General features: G+C 35.8%; 1 long non-coding RNA gene across 5 annotated transcripts in view; it reads left to right on the top strand.

Moving 5' to 3' along the window:
* LOC143662471 (uncharacterized) overlaps positions 1-25,998 on the top strand; it is a 165,275-nt gene that overhangs the window by 97,086 nt on the left and 42,191 nt on the right. For all 5 annotated transcript variants that reach the window (XR_013165334.1, XR_013165336.1, XR_013165335.1 and 2 more), the window contains one exon: positions 4,774-4,906. This is a non-coding gene — a long non-coding RNA (uncharacterized LOC143662471). The remainder of the gene's footprint in view (positions 1-4,773; positions 4,907-25,998) is intronic.

Below are 25,998 nucleotides of genomic sequence, written 5' to 3'. Positions count from 1 at the left end.
GAGAAATCTGGGGTTACAAGGATTTTAAGAATGTTGATGTGTATGCCCTTATCCCTTATCTCAGAATCCAACTCATTCCAAAATAGGGTCAGACCTTTGACTTGATCACTTCCTTAAATTGAGGACTCTGCCTTCACTGGAGTTCTAAACCTTTCAAATTTAATCTCTGAGTCTGATCCTTAGAGTGTCTTCTGTCTGGTGCCAAGAGTCTAATTATCTGCTGCCAAGGAGGTCCTCTAGCTTTTATATGCAGCCTTAAATTAATGATTAATCACACTTTGCATTTCATTGTCTTTTTTCAATGCATTGATAGTAGCCAGCAACAGCCATCCCTCTACACTCTCTTTAAATGACTATTTTCCATGACCCTCTAGGGTTCCTGAGATATTGCATCCTGCAGTGCTTTCTCATCCACTGAGGGGAAAATTTCTACAAGGGTAAATATTTATAATTACAGTACAACTGGGTCCAGGAACTCTAAATTCTGGACTTAACATTAGTGAGCAATTGCTCATTCCCAACCAGTGGCAGGTGACTAAGATCCAAAGTCTCATTTTAGAGTCTCTTTCCTAAATTGATCCCACTTCTTTACCAACTGTTGTAGTCAGTTTCTTCAGGGCTCTCAAATTATGTGCTATGACTATAGGGGTTTACTGGGGAGGCATTTCAGGAGCTGACACTATGAGGGAGTGAGGAAGCCATATTGGTTTAAGAGAAGTTCATTTGATGGCACCTGTCACAGAGACTCAGCTGATTCCACAGGCAGTGTGATGTTAATTTTCATGGGTCAACTTGGCTTAGTTATGGTGCCCAGTGGTTTGGACAAGCAATCACTGGCCGTATTGTTTCTGTGGGGGTATTTGATGGATTTAAATCCAATGCAATCATTTGACTGCATCTATGGTGGATTGCACCTACAATTAACAAAACAGAAGGAAAGACTTATTCAATAAGTTCAAGACCTTAAAAGGAGAAGTAATTATTTTGGCAGCCAGACAAAATAATTTCTATCTTTCCTTCAGCCAGCCAAGTTCTCCTGGGGAATTCAACATCACCTTCATTGGAGTTATCTCTTGTCTTTTCTGTTTCTCAGGAAACACTGACTAATATGGGGAGCTTTGGACCTGGGATGACATTTCAGAGGTGACATGAATTTGGATACAGTGTCATAATTTCTGTCATTGTAGTTATTGGTCAATAGATGTAGGGTGTGCCTGGAGACAGGGTGTACTTTTGGAATTCTTTTACCCAAAATAAATACTGGCCTCCAGGCACAATACCAGATGCTATCAAAACCTTCATTTATTTCCTAAAGGCAATTACTGGGGAGGGACTCAACTGTGAGCTGATACTTCCACAACCTCAGGAAATGAGTGCATTGGTCAGTCATGAATGGGGACTGACCAATGTTCCTTTGCATCTGCCACAGTTAAATTTCCAAGGAGCAATGGTAACTGATAGTTTAGGATGTGAGATTTTCAGGGCAAAAACTGGAACTGTCCATATCAAACCAAGAGGTTTTACCTTAGAAGCCCTGACTTTAACATATTATAGGGCGCTACAAATTTCCCAACTAAAATTTTCTTGGTAATGATGAATATAACTCAGTAGGATGGAAATTAGCAATTAAATTGCTGGGCAACTAGATGAACATTCAGAGTCTAAATGTCCTAAAGGCTACTAGAATGTTTGTGACATTGTTTGATTTTACTTTTCATCAGATAAGTCATTGAACAGGAATAGAAGCATCTCTTATCTGCAAGGAAAGTAAATGATCATATCAATATCAAACATCATAGACCCAAGGATAACTATCAACAGCAACAGAATCATCTGGCAACCTTCACAAAGTGGTCTGAGTCTTGGACTCCACTCTTACTCCTTCTGTTTCCCCCACAGCTGTGCTCTGCAACCAGGCTAACATGTTCACTTGGCCACGAACTACCTTCTCATCCTGCTGCTTCTGTCCTTCTCCCACATCATCTCACTATCACCCACCACCTTACAAATAGGAGGGCTGTGAATGAAATCCAAACCTGTCTTAGCCTACAAGGTTCCATGAGGACTGCCTTTTTCTTACTTCTCCTTTGGCATAGCTAACCCTCTTCCCCTTTCTTAGATCTGGCTACAGTCTAAGAGTTTTTCTACTTTGTGGCATCACCCTTGCTGTGGTTCCTCTCCAGAATGACCTCTCCCTAGCACTTTCCATTGTTGTCTCCTTCTTATGCTTCAGGTCTCAGCCTAAATATCACATTATCACCCAGATGAAAGTAGGTTCATGTAAAGTAGACCCCTCTCTTATTAGTGATCATAAAACACTTTTCAATTACTTCAAAGCATTAAGAAAAATGTGTATTTATTTTATCCAGTTATTTGTTTACTGTCCTCCCTTTACCAAAGTTTCCTGAGGGCTGGAATCTGATCTGTCTTAACTATATTTTACCTCCAGAGTATGGTACAGCACTTGAGAAGTACTTTTCTAACAAATTTCAAATTCTTTTGGAATGATGATGAGTGAATTAATGAATTACCATCTCCAACACCTTGTGTGCCAGCTTAAATCTCAACTCCATAATGAGTTGTAATATTATTATATGGAATAATGTTTACAGTGTTCCATGTATTCCATAAATTAACTCACTTATTTAAGCCCAGCATTTACCTCCTCTATTTCATACTCTATTTATTATCCAAGGTCATTTATTCTGTATTTATTCATAAGTTAGTCTCTTCCTTTTTCTTTTTGTGGTAACAGATATGTAACATCATATTTTTCATTTTACCATAGGGGTGCAATTTATTGGTCTTTATTACTTTTACAATGTCTTAAAATGCTATTTTACAGTTTCTTACAGTGCTTTTACAATATCTTCCTAACATCACCACCTTTCATTATCAAAATTTGTTAACACCCAGAACAGATATTCTTTACACATTAAGCAATAACTCCCTATTTCCCCTTGCCTCAGATGCCGGAAATCTTCATCTACTTTCTGTATCTGTGAATTACTTTTCTAGCTAGTTCAAATAATTGTAATCATATGATACTTTTCCTTCAAATTTGACATTTCATATTGCATGATGTTTCAAGGATCACCTTTGTAACATCATGTTTTATAATTTCATTCCTCTTTATGAATGAATAGTATTCCATTGCCTAGAAATTCTACATTTTATAACCTACTGTGTTATTAGGATCTTCTAGGGCATGATCCTGTATATAACATTTTGCATGTTGCACTTTGTGGCCTTTTCAGTCACTCAGTTAATGGGCTGGAATACCACACCCAAATGAGGTTTATGCTTCCTTGAAAGTCCATAAATGTCTGCTTGGCATCATGCCTCTGTTTTGGCAATAAGAGGGACAAGATGTAACAGCTTACCCTGCATATTAGAGGAGATATTTTTATATGTCCCAAACCAGTAGATTTCCAGAAATTTCACTGATGAGAAAAGCCCTTGAATTTTAGGGAATTTATTTCCTATCCTCTGACATGAAACAAAATGAGAGTAATTGCTATTCTTCATCACTAGTTTCAGTCAGCATAATATTATCAATGTAATGGACCATTGTGACACCTTATGGAAAGGTGACCATGATCCCCATGGACCTCATTGTGACTCTGGGCTGGAGAGTTGATATATCCATGAGACGGTGTATTCCTGGACTTGACAACTGAAGACAAATTCTCTCTGTGGTCTGTATGAACAGGTGACAAGGAAAAAATTTTACCAAATCAGGTACCAGTGAATGTTTCATTTGCTCAAGCAATGATATCGCATCTGGAATCACAGCTGAAATTGGAGTCATCCCCTGATTAAATTTATGATAATCCATTGCCATTGAAGATCCACTGGTTTTCTGCATGGACCAAATAGGAGAATTGTATCAGGATGTGGTGGAAATTACCATCTGTAAATCTTTCATGTCATAAATGGTGACATAAAACTCTGTAATCCTTTCAGGATGTGGTATTGCTTTTCATTTACTATTTTGCTAAGTAGAAGCAAGTTATAGAGATTTCCACTTCACCTTCCCTATTATAATTGTCCTCATTCCACAGCCCAGTCAGGGAACCAATGTGGTAAGTTTGCTATTTACCAGGTATGTCTATTACAATTATTTTTTTGAAACTGAGGAAGTAACCATAGAATTGTTTTGGGGATCTGCTGGATCCACTGTGAGATAAACCAAAGCTAAAACTCCTTTGATCTTCTGACTTCCATAAACTACTACTCTGACTTGGTCTCCTGGGATTAGTGTCAATCCAGAGCCATTTTACAGGAACGACTGAAGTCTCTGATCATTTCCTTTTCCCCAAAACACAGTCACCCTGGTAAAAGGCTATAGGCTCCTTTTGGGAAGGCACAATTAACAGCATGATTTTTTGTTGGGAGTGTGCAGTGTTCATCTTCAGAGGGACACAGATTTCTCTTCATTCAAGTGTTCTGGACCCCTTAAACTCTCTCAGGTCTGGAAACCGAGAGACCATGGTTCTCTTTTTCTATTCAAGTCAGACTTTTGTTCACTTGACCTAGAACACTTCTGCTTATAAAGATCAAATGAGAATATAGTACACTGCCCATCTATTTCACTTCTCGGTACCTCATAGTAAGCTAGGTAATGCCATAGGTCTTGTGAGTCAAACTGCTCTGAATACTGCTTTGAATTTACTGTCTATTACAGACACCATGCCCCCCTTATGTTTGGTAATTAAGTGATGTCTCATTGCCCTGCCAACCTGAAATTTTATCATTCTCATTGTGTTTAAGGGTTCAAGATCAGTTGCATAAGTTCCCACAATTAATCTGACCTGCATAGAAGAGTGACTAGAGAGCTTCCAGTCTCAAATTCATTCCTCACTGTTGTGGTGAAAGGTGCATCATCTGGACTGTCCCAGTCTGGGTAAGCATTTCTCATGATGAATACAATCTAACATTCCAATCTCTCTAAGCCTTTGTACTTGTTCAACTACTTTATACCAGATAAATTCTGGCATTTCCACTTCATTTTGTATAGGCTATATTTTGGTCCATGTTTCAAAAAATCTGTCAAAGTGTTAGAGCCCTTTCTAAACATTCAAGCTATAATACTGAATCCAGAAACTCTGCTTCATGGGCCCATATCAATATATTCAATCTAATCCAACTTTATATTCCTTCCACCATTATCCCCCCTTAATATCTATTACCATATATATTCTCCTGATTTCTGTCTGTATAAATTAAAGAAAACTGATCAAATATAATTGTACTCTTAACTATATTCCATGATTATTTAGGATGCACTGCTTTTGTGATACAGGCCTATTCTTTCTTATTAATCTTTTCTACTAACATATACTCAGGGGAATTGTTTTGTTTTGATAAATACTTACTAGTGGCTGACAAACCTTTATTAACCCCACTGAAATATTCATTAATTCTTTAGAATATTGTTTATCTTAATGTCCTTTTGAGATTTGGCCTTATCTGTTTCTTGTTGAGCTTATTTGTATTCAATGATTTTAAGAGTATATTTAAATACTAACAAGCTTTTGAATTTATCAAGTGTATTGGGTTCCTATTGCCCAATATATTGATTTTTGCATACAATTTTTTCCAATATAATTGTCTTTTTTTCAAATGTCTTTTGGTGAATATTCATTTATATTTACTCATAGTTCATTTATTTTTCTCTTAATATTATATCAAGCAGCTATTTCAAGCATACGATTTAGAATATAAGCTTTTCTAATTTTAGGTCATTAATAATAGTCATTTGGAAATGTGGGGAACATTATACTTTTACATTTAGAATACAAACTATGACATAAAATTAATGATATTCTTCAATTCTTCTATGCTCTGTTATTTTTCCTTTATTATATATGAAAAAATTTCAGCTTAATAAAACTGTGGCCTATACAGCATCCCTTAGCTACAGGGAAAACAAAATATAAATATATTCTGATTATCCTAAAGAACATGTTCTGACAAAGATTTTGTGATGATTTTATATCATTTCAAATATCTGTTGAGTGAACAGCCCCAGATTGTTTCACAATCTTTCTAAAAAGCAGTGTTGAATTGCAAAAGACCCCTAAAATTTGTTATGGCAGAAGTTCTACAAACATTAAAATTTTAAAGTTACAAATAAATTTTGGGACTATTTCACTGCATCAAGTCATATGTTTTATTATCCTAAGGACATTATTCTTTCAGAGGTGTTTGATAAGGAATCTGTGATATTCTCTGTAATTCTGTTTCAATGAAGCATGAGCTCACGAATCTAACTGTTATTGTGTATCTTTTCTCAGCTTCAAGTATTCACCAATTCAGTTGAGTCTGAAATGTTACTACATGATCCCTAATTTTAAATAGAACTCACTTGATGTTTAATACTTGTCCTCAAACAAGCTAAGTTTAATAAGGATATGGCACTCAGAAGTTTAGCTTCATCAGTCTGAATTGCCTAGAAAAAAACACAGGGAGATAACACTTGGGAATTTAAGCTTCTGCTTATCCTTAAAGGTTCTCTTTTCATTCTTGTTTACTATGTGAAGAATAGGAGAGATTCCAGTCATGTTTAATTAAAGGAAATGGGTCTGGTGGAAACTGTCATAAACAATGCTGTGCATCTCTCTCTCTCTCTCTCTCTCTCTCCCTGTGTGTGTGTGTGTGTGTGTGCATGTGTGTATGTAGAAGAAGGCTAATATATTCAACACTGTATAAGGTTAACAATATAGCAGTAGCTTAAGTCTAGGTTTTGTCTGCTTGGGGTTCCATCAATCTTAAAAGAAATATATTGTTTAACAGATTTTCTTGATCAAAATTGTCTGTAGCTATGGTAATCCATGTGCTATTTGCAGATAAATACATTATCTAAACTGGATCATGGAGTGATCAAACAGTGTGACTGAATTCTTCCTGCTAGGCTTGACACAGAAACCAGATGTGCAGAAACTTTTGTCATGTTTATAATAATCTACTCTTTCCATGGCAGGCAATCTATTCATCATAGTAACAATTGCCACCAGCCTAGTCTTGGGCTTCCCGGTGTATTGTTTTCTGTCTTTCTAATCTTTTCAAGATGCCCCCCCTTCTTCTAATACTAAAATGATATTTTGCCTCTTTGAGAAGAAAACCATCTTTCTTTGGGTGCATGACTCAGGTTTTTGTGATGCATTTCCTTGTGGGAGTTGAGATCATTGAGCTCATTGTGATGGCCTCTGACAACTACATGGCTATCTGCAGGCCTCTGCACTTCATGATCACAATGCACTGGAGGGTGTGTGGTCCACTAGTGGTCATGTCCTGGACTAGAAGATTTCTTCATTCTCTGATTCAAACCTGTTTATTTGGCTGGCTGAGGTTTTCTGACCCCAATGCCATGACCATTTTTTCTGTGATCTTTTCCCTCTGATGAAATTCTCCTGCACATGAAATACACATCTTTAGACTTTTATTTACTGCTGACAGTGGGTCCATGTTTATGTTTAGTTTTTCAATTCCTGTCGCATCCTATGACCTCATCATTTGCTGACTCAGAACTCACAACTCTGATGGATGTTTAAAGGCTCTCTCCACCTGTGCTAGTTTGCTAGCTGCCAGAATGCAATATACCAGAAACAGAATGGCTTTTAAAAAGGGGAATTTAATAAGTTGCTAGTCTACAGTTCTAAGGCCGAGAAAATGTCCCAATTAAAACAAGTCTATAGAAATATCCAATATAAAGCATCCAGGGAAAGATACCTTGGTTCAAGAAGGCCGATGATGTTCAGGGTTTCACTCTCAAGTGGAAGGGCACATGGTGAATACAGAGTTTCTCTCTCATCTGGAAAGGCACATGGTGAACACAGCATCATCTGCTAGCTTCTTCACCTGACTTCCTGTTTCATGAAGCTCCCAGGGAGGCATTTTCCTTCTTCATCTCCAAAGGTCACTGGTTGGTGGACTCTGCTTCTTGTGGCTATGTCATTCTGCTCTGCTCTCTCTGAATATCTTTCATTCCTCAAAAATATCTTCCTCTTCTACAGGACTCTAGTAAACCAATCAAGACCCACCCAAATGGGTAGAGACACATCTCTCCTAAACCAGTTTAACAACCCCTGTTGATTGGGTTGCATCTCCAGGGAGATGATCTAATTACAGATTCAAACATAAAATATTGAATAGGGATTATTCTGCCATTATGAAATGGGATTTTGATTAAAACATGACCTTTACATCATATCAATGGGACCCATGAAATCAGGGTCCATACATCATTTCAAACCAGCACACCACCTTTGTCTCACATGTTATTGTGGTTGTCTTATTCTTTGTGTATATTCATTTGTATATGATGTATATTTGTGTCATATACAAATATGGCATTCATATAAGTAAAGGTGGCTCTATTTTATACTATAACCCTCCCTTATTAAACCTTTTAAGCAAACCCTTAGAAATGCAGAGATGAAAGATGCAATGAGGAAGCTCTAGAGCCAGAGAATGATCTTGTGTTAAAAATCACAAAACAAGGAAGATAAGGAAAAATGTTCATATTTTAAGATCATATGTGTGTAAATCAGAAGATAATGATGATGTAGTAAAAATATGTTGGTGTAAGTATATTTATACCCTTACATTGAATCTTGAATTGTTACACTTTCATAGCATATCAATATTAATTAAAACATGACTAAATTCCCTTCCAATTAGAAACATCTGTGCATGTGCAAATTATTGTTCAATGAGGCATTGTTAATTGACATAAAATCTTCACAGTTTTGAAAATCCATTTCATTATATATCCCACAGAAAAACTATTATTAAAAATCTTCAAGTACAACTTATATTGCAAGTAGCCCAAATACTTAAAATATATAAAATGGATTTATGGCTAAGAATTTTGTTGAAAATGAATTGCTTTAATCCAGTGTAGCTGTACTATTGTGGAACATAGGCATCAGCCTGAAATGTCTCTGAATAAATGAGAGGAAGTTATTAGGAGAGGTATCATCCTCAAATTGATGCTACTATTTTGTATAACCCATGGAGCATCTTGCATTGTAACTTGGGCTCTCCCAGAATACACCTTTTTCCCGGCCTTAAGCCAAGTATGGATATTATATTCTTTCAGGTACAGCTGTAGAGCAAAGTTGCACATGATATTACCAGATAGGCTGTATGTGTGGGGCAATTTTTCCATCAAAAATATCCACACAACACTTCACCTCCAAGATATCTCTGAAAAGAACTGAGCCTTCTATAGTAGAGAAACAGTAGCTAGTACAAAAGACAGAACTTATAATATCTGAGTAATCAAGGTAGGAAGTCTGCATATTCTAATTTTTTGCAATTATCTAGATTCTCAAATACTGTAGAATGAATAAATGGCAATCCTTACAGATGAAGTCAAATTAAACCTTTTATGTTTCTGTGTAACACTCTAACTGAAGTATTGAAATCATGAATTTCAACACTATTTCTTTCCCTTTGCCTAATTGTTAGGCAATGGTGAAGAAAATTATACAGCTGTAAACTAGAGGGTCCTACAATAGTTATGAACTCCAATGTGACCTAATTTTTCAATTCTTCTGGAGCACACTTTCTGGCAGTTCCAAGCAGTCACTCCTAGCACATGTTCCAATTTGCACCAATTTCCTATAATTCTTGTCCCACAAATTTTATTTTCAGTTTGGAAAAAAACTTTACTGTGTACAACATCAAGTGTCATCATTAATAATTATATATATAGTATGTTTGCCTTTTGGCTTTCCTGCACAAACAATAAAAGCATGTACACAATCTCCTATTTAATTTTAAAGCCTGCATATGTTATGTAAATAACTACTACCTGTATCCTGAGTAATATTAGTTCTAGCTTCCAAGACAAAGCACCCAAAACTGTATCGTGGCAGGCCTACTGAAGGTTTTGGCCCTGGAAGAAAAAAATCATATGGGAGGGAATAATAAAATGCCATTCTGTTCTTTGTTGTATTGAATCATTGATCAATCTGACAGAGTTATTCTGTTGTAACTCCAGGAAATTCACACTAAGAGTCAGTCCTATCCTGTCTTTGGTGTCTCCCTCTTACCGGGACAGAACTCCAAACAAGCAGCCAGACTAATGGAAGCCATGGCCCACATAAGTGGATGTTTCACTTACTCCCCAAGTGCTCTCACTTTGAGTACTCTCAATGATGGACCTTTCTGTGGTTACAGAAGATACCATCCTTCCACTCCTTATCTCCTTAAGTAACTAAAAACCCTGAACTCAAAGTGCCAAGTGAATTGCACCAATCCAGGTGATAAGAAATAGAGCTGTAACTACCTCCACTGCAGGGGCTGAGAGTGAGGAGGTGGAGCCCTCTCCCCTGCAGAGTTTTTCTTTCTTTCTTGTCTAGCTGTTTGTCACAATGAGATGGGGTTGAGTGAGATTTAGACCCTAATGCTATGTTTGTAGGAATTTCTTTCTTTATGGTATAAAAGAGGCTTCCTCTATTTCTCCTAACAGATTATGGTAAACTGACTCCCAGATACTCATAAAAAATTATAACCCTAATTTTAAGTCACTCATTCAGAGGATGAGAATTGCCAAAAACCCTGTCTCCTAAATCCTCCCAATTAACCATTGTATTGACACAGTCTAACAAATTATATAGGAAGAGTTCATTTTTGTTTTAACAATGAAAATATTATAGATTTAAATAACATGAGAAAAATCTTACATAAATATACATGTAGTCATCATTTTTTGTAACTGACATTCTTTTGTGAAGATCTATATTTCTATCTATTATTACTTTCTCTCTACTTGTAGGTCTTCCATTATTATATCTTTTACTAGAAGTCTTGTGCTGATATATTGTTTTAGCTTTTATTTCCCAGAAAACATCTTTTCCTCAATTTTTAAGATAGTACTCCTAATAAATATCTGGCAGAAATAACCTAAATACTTCTCTAATGGAAAATGAGAAAATAAACTTTAATGCATCCATAATTGAAGTGCTACTCAGCAGTAAAAAGCAATGAATACTGATATACACAGCACTCTGAACACATTTCAAATGCAACATGCAAAGTGAAAGGATCTAAGCTTAAAGGACTAATAAATGAAATTTACATGAGTACCAATCATGAGGACCAAATTTACATAAAAGGACCCATCAAGATTAGCAAGGGCCTAGAAATAGGGGGAGGGATTGACTATAAAAGGAATGAGCATATTTTCCAGCTGAAGAATCAATCTGCATCAGAACTGTGGTGATGATTATACACTAGTGGCAAAGATCATTGAACTATACACTTAAAGATATGAATCTTTTACAGTATAAAATGTGTCTTATTTAAAAGTTTTAAACACATAGATTCACAGTCTTCAAACAAAAGACCTTTGGAAAATATAATGGAAGGCCAGATCCAGTTTAAAATAGCAAGAGAAACAAGAACACCCAAGGCACTATATTTACAAGAAAAGTGCTAAATCTATAAAAAAAATGTAAAGCACTACTAAAAGTATAAAAGAGGACTTCACTAATGGTGATAACGAACCACTATGTTCATGAACAGAAATTCTCAATTCTTTACAATTATATTTTTCCTAAATTACTGTTCCTAAATCCATTTAATTGAAAACACTAACTAAACATCATTTTTGCCTAGACTAGCTTATTACAAATTTAATGGGAATCATAAATATGCAAGGGTTGGCACAATTCTAGAAATGATCATAATGAAGGACTATTAGGCTTATCAGCTAATAAATGGTATTATAGATTAAGTGCAATTATATTATATGTCCAATGGCACATGTATAGAGAAACAATGAAATGGAATAGAATACTGAGATTGACATAAACACATGAGAATTTAAGATACGATAAAGTTGTGATGTCAAAAATGGTAAAAAGTTACTAATAATCAACTATTTCAAAAACAACCATGCAGAAAACATTTAAAATTCATTCTCTATTTAACGGCCTTTCTCAAAATAAATTTCCAACTTCAAAAAGTTAAAATATGAAATATAAAACAAAATTGCTTAAAAATTAAATGCAAAAAATGCAGAGAATATTTTGAAAAGTGTAAATTCAAGAAAGTATGTCTAAGAAAGCTATAAAAATACTGAATAATCTGACTAACTATTTTAAAAGTTCAACTATGGGAAAATATGTATAGAATAAAAAAGTAAAAAAAATCATGAGATAGAAAAATAATCATAAAAGAGAAAATAACAATAAATCATTCTGGTAGTTTGGAGGCTGCATGTACCCCAAAAAGGATTATGTCCTTTCAATCCATTCCTGTGTGCATAGACCTATTATAGGTAGGAACTTTTAATTAGGTTATTTTGATTGAAATGTGACCAATCTCATTCAAGGAGGGTTTTCATCCTCTTACTGGTTTCTTTATAAAAGGATAAGGGACAAATAGAAAGTGAGAAATTAAACCAAGAGAAGTTCATAGGAAAAGCCCCAGAGGAGCTGAGAGAAAATGACACACCCACAGAAGCTGAGAGAGGAATCCACTAAGGCTGAGACTGGAAGCAAGGAGACTCAGGAGTTAAAGACCAGCCGATCTCACCATGTGCCTTGCTATCTGACAAATGAGCCCAAGCTCACCAGTAACTGGTCTACAGAGTAAGTATCATCCAGTTGATGCCTTAATTGGGACATTTTCTTGACCATTGAAGTGTAAATTTGTAAGCAAAGAAATCTCCATTGTTAAAAGTCAATCTATTTCTTGTATATTGCATTTCCCAACCATACAGATCCAAACAATCATTAACAGAGGAATCAGTGTGGAAAGTTCAGGAATCATATAAAATACACAAAAGCATTAATAGACAATTAGCATATTAAAAAGATAGCAGTTGGCAATTTTCCAGAAAAATTGTTTTCTGCCTAGATCTTTTGTAATAACTTCAGAAAAGAAAAATTTCCATCCATTTCCTTTGCACATCACATTGGTATGAACAATCTGGCTGTACGTGAGATTTTTAGAGGGCATTCTAAGGCCATCTTTATAGCACTCTTCAAGTCTAGTTAATCCTCCCCTGAAATAGTTATGTGAGGACTTAAGAGGATAACATATTCTCCCTGATAAAGCCAAAGATCATGGGACATTTGATCCTTTTAAACCCCCAAATATACCTTGAGTCATTTACCTTGAGGACATTTACCTTGTGTCCAGGTCAGCTTCTTAATTTATTAAACTTGGCAGGATTTTCCACAAGTGAGAAAGAGCATATATACATAAAGTTGCTGCTGCAACAATCACATCATTAGTGTGAGGAAGATGGAACATGGGGAGAAAAGGAGCCTCAAAGTCATTATGAGATTATTGACAGTCTAAAGCTGAATATCAACTCAGTCAGCTTGTACCAATGAAAGTAATAATTTATCATGTATTTCTCTACTTTGCCATTACAACTTTTTCTTTTCTTTCATTTAATCCTGAATTCATTTTTCCTTAAAGCCTGGTCATACATATTAGAAAATTTCTCTCCAATTTAGATATAATAATTATTTTTCAATTATTTATTTTAGAAACTTTATTGAGCACAAATTTTGTGCCAGGTACTACACTATGAGCTAAGAATAAAATAATAAAGCAGAGAAAAGATAGGAGAAAGTTCCTTTTTACATAGACTTCATAATATTGTAATAGAGACAGATAATAAAGAAGAGAACTGATTAATAAATTAACCATAGACTGTGGTAAGTGTTATTAAGACAACGAAGAAATGGAACAGAAAATAAGAGCAAGAGTGAGGTGGACATTGTAGTCAGAGAAAGCCTTTCCTAAAGGTGATATTTAGCTGAAATCTAAATGATGAGAGGTACAATTATATGTGGAAGGACACAATTGTGGAACAAGATGCTATATGGTGTGCCATGGGAACATAGGCTTAGGCATGACAGATTTTCAGAAAGTGACTACCTGATTATTTATACAGCACAAAGGGTCCCAAAACATCAGGTTTAGAGATCCCTTCAGGGTTGGTCTCCCAGGGAGGCCAACTGTTGAGGTTAGAGTTTGCAACTCCACATGACTCTCTTTGTGTTAGAGATGAGGAACATGTGTGCTGTCTGAGTATTGCTTTTTATACATCACAGGATGAGAGGGCCCTGCCCCTGCCAATGTGCAAAATGCATTCCTCAAGCAACTTAGTGCACAAGTAAATAGCTGGGGCTGTTTAAGAATTGATGTCTCCCCTAGGCTGCTTATGGTCTCTTGTGTAATGGAAACACTAAAAACCTGCATGTGTACAAGCAAAAATGAAAACATACCAGATACCTGCATGCACAGAAGCAAGAGGAGAAAAGGAGGGGAAGATAAGGGCTGGGAAATGCCTGCTGAGTGTGCCTGTGACTTTTCAGAAATAAGGCTTTTTCTAAAGGTGATATTTAAACTGAGATTTAAGTGATGAGAAATTTCTACCATGGGAAGTACTGTTATATATAGAAGGACCCAACTTTGAAAATAGCTTGACAATTTCAGATACTGAAAGATCAGTATGGCAGAAGGCTAATAGGGAAGGTACAGAATAGGGAAAATCCCTGCAAGGGAGTAAAGACTATCATAAGGAAATAGGATTTTATTTTAATTTCTTGTGAAATGAGTTAATATAATTATATAAGCATTATATTTTTAGTGAGGAACACTTCCATATGATAAAATATGACAAAACCAAGGTAGATTAGACTTTGAGAAGTTCTATCAAATCATATGCTATTCTAGATTCCCCACTACTGCCAGAAAACTAAAACTATCCTATTCTTTTGTCTTTCTACCTCAGCACTAAACACAATACCTTGCACAGCACATAAAATTTAAATGAATACATGCATATAACCCTCCATATTATTAACTGAGATCATTTCCCTGCTCTCTAATTTTCTTGTAGTCCTTTATGTCTGATCTCTTTCCTATGTATAGTGAAAACAACAACAACAGCAGCATTAAATTTTGGAGGAATATGAATAAAACAAAATATAATCCATTATAAGAGATCAGATCCTCAACTGTAGTGAACATCAGTGATGAGTGGCTGCATCAAAAACCTTTCAGCACACCTGAAACCTTTTGTTTGTTTCTCATGTATGAAACAACTTCCCCAACAGAAAATCCAAATAACTACTCTTCCAAGTCTCCCTTGCCTCTAGAATCCAGACATGTTATTTGGGTTCTGCAAAGGAGCATCTGTACCACTCTGCATAGGAAATTAGTTTTGTGAGGCTGGATACTGATGAGAGTTGAGCAAAAGCTGAGCAGTTCTGACATCAGTAGTGGTAATGGCCTTCCCATTTGGCCAGTGGCAGCAGTTTCCTAAATAGGCCACACCAGTACTGTTGTGTATTTGCATGGAGTGTTTGATAAGTGAACAAAGACTGTGACTCAAATCTTTCCAAATATTCTTTAAAATATTTAAGTGTGTATAACAATCCCGTCTGTTAAAACTAGCCAGACATAACTTCTGCATTCAGATATTAGAACATTGGCTGAAATATCAAACAGAACAGAAATTTTCCATCTCAATTATCACCAAGAGAGGAATGTCATCAATTTCACATGCATTCCAGTTCATAAGGGTACTTTTAAAAATACAACTACTTTAAAGGGTTTAAATGGAGATCATGGTCATTTATTCAGTAAGCTATTAAGTTTTTAAACTGTGCCAAGTTTTGTTTTATATGCTGCACATGTAATAGTGGACAAAAGAGGCCAGGACTACTTTTATGGGGTTTACATTCTAGTTGAGAGAAAAAGATAAAACTGAAAAATCATGATGTATGATGCTGTAGAGAAAACCTAACAGGATGATGGTATAGAGAGTAACTCATGGAGATAAAGGGTGGCTTTATAAGAGTTAGTTAAGGAAATCCTGTCTAAACTGTGGGTGATAATGATAAGTCAGAATGAGTGATGAGTGGTGTTTATAGGAGCTTAGTGGATTTCTAGAAAAGAAACATTTCCTGAAAGTAAGATGACTGAGTACAAATGCTCAATTCTTGCATGCAGCCACTGTGAGTGAAGAAGAATGCACATAGGTTAGCAGGACAGACACAGCTGTGGAAATGAGTGTTTGAGTGCAGAGCAATTTTGCAGAGCCTCTTAGGCCATGCAGAGGCCATTTACAATTTAGAGTAAATTTCATGAACATGAGAATCTTCCCTCTACTAATCAGCTTAGCTCTGTAGGTCTAAGAGAATGCAAGGGCATTTTATGTGGGGAAAATGGTAGATTTAGAAATAACAGAGGTTCATAAAGAGGCCAAGTGGATCTAAATGTTTTAACTGCACCAAAGAATCTCCCAAAGAACAACTGCCATAAAGGACAGGCAAAATCATCTGGGGAAAGATGGTACTTGACTACATGTGTTTTATTTCTCTTCTTCTTAAGTTTAAATTACAGATGAATTAATGATAATACACTTTGGTTGTTGGTGATCTAGGGGCAGAATAGAGGACACTGGATGATACGCATCCTAGCCAAATCAAATTCTACATCCTGTAACCATACAATCCCTCTAGTAATTTTAGTTATACTCTTGCAACTCATGGTTTCTCATCCCTGGTGATGTTTAGATATGCACAGTAGCTTCTTTTTCTTCACACCCAGTATAAAGGAGCCTCCTGCCACTCTGAGTCATTTTCTACACTTCAATTTTTTTCACTAGTTTTTTTAGCACATTTTACTCTCTGAATTTATCTCGATTATATATTTACTTATAACCAAATTCTCTCCACTAGAAGCTATTTAAAAATATAGGCTCAGGCAGTGCAAGGGTAGCTCAGTGGTAGAACTCTTACTTGATGTGTGCAAGCCCTGTGTTCATTACCCAGAGCCTGCACATGCCTAACAAATAAATAAATGAAATAAAAATAAAAATATAGGCTCTTGAACCAAACTACATGTTTCAAATCTTACCTTGGTTGGGGTGGGGGTGGGAGTGATGGGGATTTTTTCCTTGGTGAATTCAGAGCTTCCATTTGGGGTGTTCAAAAGTTTTTGGTAATGGATGGTGGTGATGGCAGCACAACTTATGAGCATAATTAGTACCAGTAAATTGCATGTTTGAACATAATTAAATAGTGAAGGTCTTAGGTGTGTATATATGTTTCCACAATAAAATTAAAAATAACAAAACAAAAATACAAACTAGGGCAATCACTAGTTCTGTGATCTCAAGTATGCTATTTAAATTATCCAAGCTTCAGTTAATCTTTTGGACAGCAAGAACAATAAATGTATTTCATTAGTTTCTTAGAGGATTAAAAGGGCAATGACTTAAAACTGAATATATTAGTATAGAAATACTAACTTTTTCACAACTATTATTTTTTATTCCCTAGTTCTCTTATTTGTCATACAGAATCATTAAATTTCATGGTCTTTTAATAACCTATTTTGATTTAGGAGGCACTTAAACTTTTAAGATGAATTTTTCATAGTGCTAATTTAATCAATCTTGCTTAATATTATTGAATTTATTCTGAGAAATATGCAAATTCTGATGGTCTCTTAATATAACATGTACATACAATGAATAATAAATGCAAATCATAGATTTTTAAAAAGACCAGAAGGGGCACTAATGAGGGGAGGGAGTGAACAAAAAACTGACATTTATTATGCACAAACTGTTACCAGCAACTTCCCTGAATGCTTGCAAATATTATCTTGTCTAATGCTTAAAATAATCCTACATATTCAGGGAGCAAGGTGGCAGCTTAGTGAGGTGGGAAATTTAGATCCAGAGCAGCTAGCAAATAGCCAGGAACAGTACAGAAAAACTGCTGGGGCCACATCAGTGACCAGACACATAGTGTACACCAGTCTGGACAAGCTGTACTGTCTGAGATGCCACACAGAACTGTAAGTCCCCAAGCTGTGAAGTCCAGCAACCCTGGCTTATGGGCACAGCAGCCTGGTTCCCCAAGGTGAGAGGAAACGGACTTCACTAACAGTAAGGGCCTAGCTCAGCCAAGCTCAGCTGAGCTAATTGTGGAATTAACAAATTCTGACTACAGAAAATAGGCACCCAGATCAGATAAACCTGGAATAAGAGCTAAAGGCTGATATCTGAATATATAGATTTTTTTTACTTGTTGCCTCAATTTTAAATTGGTTTTTGAAACTTACTGCACAAACATAGACTTTACAATAATTATATGGGTACTCTATTTAAATATGCCCATGGTTAAGCTTACTAAGTTATCCATTTTTGATGGTTCTAAGTGTATTGTTTGTTTCCTCAAATAGAAAAAGATCTAAAGGTACTAGGAGTTTTTGCCTCAGCAGAGAAGGGGCAGGGCTGACAGAAAAAAATATAGAGGTTTTTTTTGAGTCAGACTGCACAAAACACTCAAAAAGGGCTGGGCCATAAATAAAGGGGACACATAGAGCCTGGAGATACATAGAGCAACTTAGCAAACCAGAGAAACAGTAGTCCTGCTCTGAAAAGGATTTATTTATTTTCTTTTGCTTTGTTTCTGCTACTTAACAGCTCATTCAATAGAACTTCTTGGTTCTTCTCAGGAACCAGCATTACCCCAGGCAAGGGCAGAATTAAGTTTACCTGAGAGACAAAGTAGCTAGTCAGGTGAAAGGAGTTAATTCCCTAAAGGCTGCACCTTCCCCAAGAGAAAGGTGGGGCCCCACTCAAGTAGAATCCCTCCCACAAGGAATTCAGGCCCCAAGAAGTGGAAAACTGAGCCAATTAATACCAGCCTATAACCTCCCCTCTGTCTCAACCATGCCTCCAGCAGGCAGAGTCAGGTAAAGAGATAGGCACCACACCACTTATGCCGGTGGGAAGCCATTGATAGACAACACAGAGAGTCTAAAAGTTTCATAGTAAAATCTGTCAACCTGCTGGGTCTCACCATCAGGAGACACTGATGCAGGTGACTCTTTCATCCTGAGAGGAGGCCAGTCTGGTCTGGAAAACCTGACTGAGGTATATAGTATCTGAGGAGACTCTCCTCAAAAATAAAAGACTCCATGTAGTCAGAGCAAGAAACAGAAAAACAAGAACTGAAAAATTCTGATCAATTAAACAGAATCTCTGCTAGAGGTCTAGAATAAGTTCATTGACTGTCAAAGAACAAATAGAGAACAAAGCCATCCAGCAAGAAAGTCATAGGTTAAAGAGTGAAAATAACCTCCATAATAAACTAAATAAAGAAATAAAATGCCCAGACACCAGCAAAAAATAGCAAGTCATACTAGGAAAAGCAAAGCTATGGCCCAGTCAAAGTAACAAACCAACAATTCAAATAAGACAAGAGTTAGAACAATTAATTCAGGGTGTTCAGATAGACATGGAAAGTCTCATAAAAAAATCAAATCAATGAGTTGAGGGAGGATATACAGTGGTCATTGGGTGAACAAAAAGAAGAAATTGAAAGTTTGAAAAACCAAATCATAGAACTAATGGGAATAAAGGCATAGTAGAAGATAGAAAAAAGACAATGGAAACCTACAATGACAGATTTGAAGAGGCAAAAGAAAGGCTTGGTGAACTAGAGGGTGGGAAACCTGAAATCCACACAGAAAATAAAATATAGGGAAAAGAATGAAAAAAGGATTGTTATTCTCCCTTTCAACAGTTTTCCAGTATCTTTCATTATTGTTGTTTCCATAAAGTAGGTATGCTTTTTTTTTTTTTCATTCTGTTACAGATCTCCCACTGGCAAAGATCAGGAGATTTTATTTAATTGGTTATATCTTCCCAAATTGTCTTCACATAGCTGCTTTGATCTCTTAATTCCTAAACCTATATATAATGGGATTCAGGAAGCGGGGCAAAACTGTGTATGCCATAGCAACCATCAAATCTTGACTGGGTAAAAGCTTTGGCAATTGGTTCCATGGAAACAAAGACCTATGGTAAGGAAAAACATTATGACAATTAACTAGTGGGGGCAGATGAAGAAACCTTCTTACTTGATTCTGTACTGAAGGAATATGGATTACTGTTGTGAATATCTGGAAATAGATAACTGTAATAACAAAGCACCCAGGGATCAAGCATGAGATCAAAGTCAGGGTCACAATTTCAATAAAGGAATTCTCAGGAAAGTCAATATGTATGGGGTATCACAGAAGAAGAGGTGGATCTTGTTAGATCTCCAGACTGTCTCCCAGAACATATTGCCAGCATGTACTGCTGCATTGAAGAAACAATTTATCCAGGAAATGACTGACATCTGGTGACATTTCCTAACATCAGCATGACTCCATAGAGGAAGGATGGCAAATTGCAACAGAGCAGTCTTAGGACATAACAATGAGCTAGCTCAGCAGATGTAAAAGCAATGAAATATAGACTTGAATCAAAAAGCCAAGATATGAGATGAAGCTGTTGTGCATCATGTAGCTGTGGATAGACTTAGGTACAATGACTGAGATGCAGCACAAATCCAAATATGAGAGGTTTTTTCAAGAAGTGAATGGATGTGTGAAAACATGAATAGACTTTAATGACCATTATGATAAGATGTTTCCCCACAAGCCCTGTGAAGTAAATCATCAAAAAGAACCCTGCATGCAATATCTGCATCTCCAACATACCAGAAAAATCTGTGAGTAAGAATTGTCCACTTTGATGAGATTGAAATTAGTGTTCTGATTGTTGAAGAAAAATATGAAGCAATTAGAATGAGACAAAGAAAAGTGAATGCAATATTTTAGTAACAATATTGTAGGGCTAAGTTTCCCCTTAATTTTTGCTAGAGTTGTCAGAATGCAACACACCAGAGATGGATCAGTCTTTAATTAAAGGATTTATTTAGTTAAAAAGGTATAGTTCTTTAGAGGAAAGGCAGCTAGCTTTCACATGAGGTTCTCTGTTACATGGGAAAGCACATAGCAACACCTGCTGGCCTTTTCTCCTGGCTTCTGGTTTCCAACTGCCTTCCCCTGTGTGATTATTTTCTGTATCTCTAAACATCTGGGTTGAGCTCCAATGCTGAGATGAGGTATGCTGAGAGGTTGAGCTCTCTTCTTACATCCTCTTTTAAGCCTGCAGCTAATTAAATTAAATCTCACTCATTGTGGAAGGCACTCCTCTTAGCTCACTGAAAATGTAATCATCTATAGATGAATTTCACATACTGATGATTTAAGTTCTCAGAAACTCAGCAATGGGGCATCATCACATGGTCAAGTTGACACCTGACCCTAACTACCACATATACACCCATTGTCAACTTGGCAGGTCTCATTTGTCCCTCATACAGTGCAGTAAGTCTTTCCATATACAAAACACAACCATTTCATCATAATATTAGAGAAACCTTAAATCATTTCAGTAAGAATACAAATACAATGCAAAATTAAAACTAGTACAAAATCCCCAAAAATGTCAACTACAGGCATGCTCTGTTATAAGGAAAACATTCTCTTCTGGCTCTGGACCTGTGAAACTCAGAATGTGTTATCTGCTGCCAATGTACAATGGAGGGATAGTTATAGGATACATGTTGTTATTACCATAGGGAGAAATCAAAAGTAACACTGGGGTCACCAGACACAAACAGTTCTGAAACCTTGCAGGGCAAATTCCATTGGACGTCAAAGTCTGAGAGTCATTTTTCCTCAGGGCTTTAGAAAATGGCAGTCCCACTTTTTTCAAGTGCCTATGCAGTGGCTTTGCTCTCTCCAAGCATGGGTGGTTGCAATCTTGGGGTACATTGGAGAGACCATCTTTTCCTTGGCTCCACCTTCTACAAGCTTTGTGGTGGCACCTGGGATCTCTGCCATCTCTGAGGCACACATTCAACCCTTCTAGAAAAATGTGGTGGCAGCCAGGCACACCCAAATCCCTGGTGTATGTGTTCCACCCTCTCAGATATCTAGGGTGGCACAACTCTTCCTGAGCAATGAAGCAGAAGGCCCGCCCTCTGCTTCTGGGGCAAACTCAACATGACAACCTATATGTGTGGGTCTGCTGTCCTCACCTGAGGTTTCTTGGTTTCAGACTTTAGCTTCCATGGTTCTTTCTCTGGAAACTCAAATCTGTCCTTTTCTGTCCCTCCTCATTCAGATGGGTGGTGGTTCTGTTTGTACCAACAGTCTTTTCATAGCACTCTAGTATTTCTCCATCAAGCTCCTCACAATTCTGGAAAAATATTCCCTTTATCTATTTAAATAAAACCATTCCAACATGTTTTGTATTTGCAAATTGCAGTAGCACCCCACTTCTCTGATACATTCTACGTTGCTGAAGCAAATGGAATGATGAATGTAGATAGGACATTAACAAGGAAAATATTCTCAGAGAAATACATCCAAGAATTCAATAATTGACTAAGTAATTTTCTAAAGAGCTTTTACCCAGAACTGTGTATCTACTATGCTGTATTTCTTAAAGTGTGTGATTAAGATATTGTTCATCTTATCTGTATTTGCTTGTACAAATACAGATTCTTAGGTACCAAGTTAAATCTACTAAATAATTTGTGGTATGAAAACAAGAATGTATGTTTATAACATGGTTTGAGGATTTTAAATACAGTGTTTAAAATTATAACTTGTTATCTGTCCTTGGTGAGTAAACCCTCTCTAAATATTTGTTGAATGAATTATGATAAGTCACTTTAAGACAGGGATTTACTAGTTAAGGCATGGACAGAATATGGAATAAAATTTTAAAATGCATTCTGGCAGATTCTGGTTTGGAGAAAAGAAAAGTTTATTTTGTCAGTCTTCACAAGGCACACAATAGAGACAGTAACAACACCTAGCATTTGTGCATCACCTACTCTGTGAGTCACAAATCAAGATAGTCCAGCTAGGCCTGATGCCCATCACTTTGTATTCTACAAAATTTCGTAAAAGAAAATAATATTGAACAACATATTTTGATGCAAGTAAGGGAATACTTCTCATGCATTTAGTTATTATTTTACATATGCTTGTTCTCAATGGTACAGACTGCATATTTAAAACATACGTGCTTATTGTCATCAAAATCCCTGCATGTTAGATTCTGTCTAAATATCCCTAAAATATTGTCAATCAAAGAAATTTAAGTTGTTTCAACTAGAGCCAAATTTAAGGAAGTCATTTGAAAATCAGTAATCAGTTATTCCTTTTAAAATAATCCTGAAAAAATACCATATTCTATTAGTGATAAATTCTATAAAGCCACTAAAGGTAATAATTTGGAAGTAGACAAATGCAAATATCATCATTAATTACAAGAGACTGTGATTTGTAACAAATTTTGAGGATAACTTTCTTTCCAGAAGTTATAAATAATACAATATTTTTGAAATGTTTAATGTATCATTAAAATAAGCAATTAAAAATAATGCCAGACCCAGGCAAAGATGAATGACAAATAGAAATATTTAAATGTAAATGACAAAGAAGTTCTATCCCTGATTAAGGATGAACTACAAAATGAATTAATTTAAAATAAAAATATGGGCAAAGTATATGAACAAGTGGTTTAAAAACAGCAACATGAATAACCAGTAAGGAAATAAAACACCTTTAATTTTTCTGGTAAAGGAAATGCACACTCCATACAAACCATCCTAATTGTACAATCAGTGGCTCCCTGTATAATCACACAGTTTCACATTCACTGCCACAAGCTATATGAGAATTTTCCCTTTCTTCCACAATGAACAAAAATAGAAATATACATGAGGAACAACAACAGCAAACCCATTTTCCTCCCTTATATCCCCCTTTTATTGATATTTTGCTTTGTTATATTGCCTCTGTTACATTTAATGGACCCATATTGTAATGTTACTGTTAACTATAGACCCTAGCTTGCATTAATTGTATACAACCATTCCAAATTTAACAACTTGCAATAGTGACATTTATTTGTTCTGCCTTGTGTACAAACCTTCTTTTTATTTGTACTTGTTATCAACATCATTGTCCACACTAGGACTCAGTTATACAGTTCCATATTTTATCCTCTATTTTTCCATCTGATATCATATATTATGCAAGCCTTTTTCTTAAAATCATACTCACTCCCAACTTTGATTATCACTCCTCTGACATTATACTGCCATCACACAGTACAATTACTATCCATTTCTGAACCTTTATTCTCAATCTTGTTGAACATTCTGTTCTCCTTTACTATCAAGTGCTCAATCTCTACCCTCTTTCTATCTCCTGATAACCTGTGTTCTCACTATTAACTCTCAGAGTTTGCCCATTATGTTAGTGCATGTTGGTGAGAATGAACAGAATTTTTCCTTTACTTCTGGCTTATTTTGCTCAACAGAATATCCTCAAGAATCATCTATGTTATTGCATGCATAATGACTTTATTCTGTCTTATAGTCACTTATAATATTCCATCCTATGTATATGCCACTGTTTGTTTATCCACTCATCTATTGGTAAATGTTTAAGCTGTTCCCATCTCTTGGCAGTTGTGAATGCTATAAATATTGGTGTGCAAATGTCCATTCCTATCCTACTTTCAGTTACTCTATGTGTATACATGTTATTGGGATTGCTCGATCATACAGCAATTATGAGGTTTCTGAGGAATTGCCAAACTCCCTTATAGAACAGGTGCATCATTCTACATTCCTGAGAATTCCTTATATTGTCTCCCATTGCATAGGCTGCCTTTTTCAGTTTCCTGACATATCCTTTTATGTACAAAATCATTCAGTTTTGAGGAGATTCCATTTATCAATTTCTTCTTTTCTAGCTAATACTTTGGGTGCAACATCTAGAAAGCCACCTTCTAAAACAAGATCTTTAAGATATTTCCTTGCATTTTCTTCTAAAAGTTTTATTGTCTTAGCTATAATGTTTAGGACTTGCTTTAATGTTTAGTACTTTAAATTACTTTATGCATAAGTTATAAGACAGGGCTTAAAGGAAATGATTTACAGAAACAGCCTTCTGCCTCAACCTCTGTCTCAACCAAACCGATTGCAGGAATGGCATCTGCTGAGAATTAAAGGCAGTGTACTACTTTAGTCCAGGGAATAACAGCAGCTGACAAGCACCATCTTCTGAGCAGGATAGGAAAAGCATAGAACCAAGAGGCCTCACAGGAAAGACTGGTGCCTTTCATACAGAAGGAATTTTGATACAATATCATGTCATTTTCCTGAGTCTTGGCTCTGCTTTATCTGGGAAAATCTGATTGGATTTGATTCTATCGGTAGGACCCTCCTCTAAAAAACCTTCCGTATAGGAAGGGCAACAACCAGAAAAACAGGAGCTAAAAATATTCTAATCTGTTAAACAGAAGTTATGCACAATGTTTATAATAGGTAGAACTGAAAGTCAAAGGGTAGAGAACAAATCTAAACAACAAGAAAACCATAGGTAAAATAGATAAAACAACACCAAGAATAAACTAATCAGAGAATCAGTTGCCTAGACCATAACAAAAACTCATGAGTCATAGGAAACATAAATATATGGCCCAAAGGTACAAATTAACACTTCAAATGAGATATAGGAGTTGAAACAATTAATTAAAGAAGGTCAAGCAAATCTATATCAAGTCAATGAATTGAAGTAAAATGCAGCAAAATTACTGGATGTTATAAAGAAGACACTGGGTAACCATACAGAAGAAGTCAAAGGCAGATTACTAATAATTTATTGTCTAAAGGATGATAAAATAATTATAGTATTTCTTTAAACTTAATAGTTACAATTTCCTGTTTCTAAAGGGCTAAATATCATATATTTGTTGTATATATTACTATTTATTTACTATAAGATGTATTGTAAATTAAAAGGTTTTTTTTGAATTGCAGGCAATTTATAATGAAGGGCATACATCACTAATTTGCAGATGTATAAATATAAATATAAGTATAAAATATAAATGCACATAGTGCTACATCTCTTCAAAATATTAAGAAAATCAGTTGATTCATTTAGCGAATGCTTGATAGTAACATCTACACACATACATAGAGCACATACATTTGAATTTTGGAATGATTTTTTTTTTTACCCATAAAGCATATTATGTATTTAACAAAAGATTCCAGCTTTCAAGTCTGT

The sequence above is a fragment of the Tamandua tetradactyla genome, chromosome 18, assembly GCF_023851605.1.
Source record: "Tamandua tetradactyla isolate mTamTet1 chromosome 18, mTamTet1.pri, whole genome shotgun sequence".
Lineage (NCBI taxonomy): Eukaryota > Metazoa > Chordata > Mammalia > Pilosa > Myrmecophagidae > Tamandua > Tamandua tetradactyla.
This window is presented reverse-complemented; position numbering and strand designations above follow the sequence as displayed.